Consider the following 2800-nt stretch of genomic DNA (forward strand, 5'->3'; position numbering starts at 1 on the left):
TTACACCTGCGTAAACATGTTGCACCTGCGTAAACATGTTACACCTGTGTAAACATGTTGCACCACATATCCAGTTGTGGTAAGGAGACTCTCTAGATCAAGAAAAATAAAATAAACAAGAGTCCATTTGGCCTTTGGTGACTCAAATTTCACACTCGTGTGCACACATACAAAATATATTCTCAACAATATTCACACCACTCTTTAAGGATGTTTTCACACCTGATAGGCCGGTAGACTCGGTTTCATTGTGGACCAAAATTTGGAACATCATTTTCATCTGGGGTGGTTCGCATTCACACTACACTGAGTCAATCGAGCCAACCTATACCCCCCCCCCCCCTTCACCTGTGGGGGCGCTGCACCAAGAACTAATAATAATAATAATAATAATGTCATCACAATGTCAGCACTGTATGTTTCCATACAATGGCGAAATTAGTCTCTGCATTTAACCCACCACCAGGTGGTGCAGTGGGCAGCTATTGAAAGTGCCCGGGGGACATTTTGGGGATTAGACGTGCTGCCCAGAGACGCCACGTGATGTGCAGTGACTGGGGATCGAACCTGGGACTCTCGGGTCCCAAGCCGGCTGCCCTGCCTCTACACCATCTCGGCCCCTCTACTGAAGGAAACGACACAAAAACCTCTGAAGAAGACACTTCTTCTTCTTCTTCTGGAAATAAAAACAAAAATGGAGTGGCGTCAAATTTGATCAGTTTTAGGATTTCTGTTTTGTCAGTGGCTCATGTGCCAAACAAACATTTTTCAACCAAGGACTCGGCATGAGTGGAAGATGAGGCAGAAGACCATGGAGAATGCTGTTTTTCACACAAGGCAAGCTGACGGCTCTGTATGAGGTAAGAGAAATGCGTGTTTGTTTGCCCTGCGCTGTAGTCCACTTCCTGGTTTTGGAGCGGTGTCTGGTCCACTTGCATTCACATTGCATTCGAACCACGTTAAGAGTTCATTTCAGTCTAACAGAGACCTATCACTCCCAACACACCAAGGCCATTTTTGATTCACTTTTTTTTTGTTGCATTTGGCAAGAAAAGAGATCCAGTCCTCCAATGACACTGTGTGTACTGAGAGCCCCTGGGGTGGGGGGGGGTGTTAGGTACAATCATCACAACTAAAACCTGTTTTCCATTCATTTTGAATGTAGAGGAATAGATTTAATAGGTATTTATGAAAATAACATGTTATGTCAGGATTACGGTACATAAAAAATGTGTGGATGGGAGTCAGTGGGACCAAATTGGGTCTTGGAGTAAAGAATGTTGGCTTTATTATTATTATTTTTTTTAACCTTTTATTTTTACAGCTAGTCTCATTGAGGACTCATTTTCAAGAGAGACCTGTCTTAGACAGACTACAATAAACAACAATAAAATCAATTAAAAACAATAATGTAATAAAAACAATAAAATCAACGTACCATATAAAACAAGATAAAACACTAAAAATAAGAACGTTTGCTTAGATTTTTCTTTTGACCTTATCAAATGTTTAAAATCCCTTAAAGAAATCCAAATGGACAACTTATGTGCAGATCTCCCAAAATCATACAAAACAAATCCTGGCCAAGTTTCATGGAATTAGTCTTTAACCTACTGATATGTTGAGAATCAAAACTGGCAAATAAGCAGAATGTACACCTTTGGTCCCCTAAGGTGTTTTAAGGGTTAAACTTTTAAACACAGGAAAAAAAAAGAGCTGTAACTCAGTTTTTTAATGTTTAAACTTCTAAATATACAATCTGTTCCCGGGCGTTTGTATTAGCCGGCTGATTGTGTTATTAGTCTGCTCAGTTTATGTGGTTAATCCTTAGATCATCCTGTGTTCATCCACTCATCCTCTCATGCTCGGCTCGTAATCCCCTCATCCCTTGCTCCCCGGGATGCTCAGCAACCTCTGGCTGCTTATCTGCTCTCAATCTGTCTTCGCTCTTCTGCTTTCATTTCCCACAGTAAACGAGTGGATGCCTGGAAGTCAATTAAACCGTTTAGATTTCAGTGTAACCTGATGAAGCTATGAATCATTTCCTTTCAAAATAAAAGACCCAACACTCCTCGCAGGAATGCATATCACCTGCCACCTTTCATGCTGGAGTTTAAAGTGAGATGTGCGATCTCACGCTATAATTTAAGATTTCGCCCTCTCAGATTATCTGTTGGGGATGACTCTTGGCTGCAGCCTCACCAAGTTTTAGCTCATTAAATGTAAAATTGGCTGAATTATAGGCACTTCAGTGTTTCCTAAAGTAGCAGCCATCCTAAACTGTAATAACTCCAGAACTTAATCTGTTGTAGATTTACATCCGATGTTCACTTTCTGAGAGTTCTATGAAAATCTGTGCAGTTTTTATTTATTTTTTTGCTAACAGACTGACCTACAAACGTGCACTGTGTCACCAGCAAAAACTCTTTTCATTGCCTACCCTTCACCTTTCTATAGCAGCGATTAAAAAAAACATTACATAGATTCTCATTAAGCTTTTTTGTTAGCCTGAACTGTCTTCTGCTGGAAATAGAAGACACCAGTCTACTTTTTCTTCTTCGGGGGGCTCAGAAGTGTGAACTGACTCGGGGGATGAAGAAAAAAAGAAAACAATGCCAGACAGCCGAGACTTTCACAGCACAGAGGTGCTAAACTGTCAACAGCAGTGTGAGAGTGATGCGATCAAAGACTCCTGATAGGAAGAGCCAGCAGGAGCTGAATGAGAGGCGAGTCCTCTGCAGGTGGAGCTCACACATCCATCCATCCATCCATCCATCCATCCATCCATCCATCCATCCAT

At 41.3% G+C, this 2800-nt stretch overlaps 1 protein-coding gene across 1 annotated transcript in view; it reads left to right on the forward strand.

Annotated features, from left to right (window-relative positions):
• Positions 1-2800, forward strand: part of LOC119430789 (RNA binding protein fox-1 homolog 2) — a 128251-nt gene that overhangs the window by 23819 nt on the left and 101632 nt on the right. The window lies entirely within an intron of this gene.

Source organism: Nematolebias whitei, chromosome 3, assembly GCF_014905685.2.
Source record: "Nematolebias whitei isolate Nwh7 chromosome 3, NemWhi1, whole genome shotgun sequence".
NCBI classification, from domain to species: Eukaryota; Metazoa; Chordata; class Actinopteri; order Cyprinodontiformes; family Rivulidae; genus Nematolebias; species Nematolebias whitei.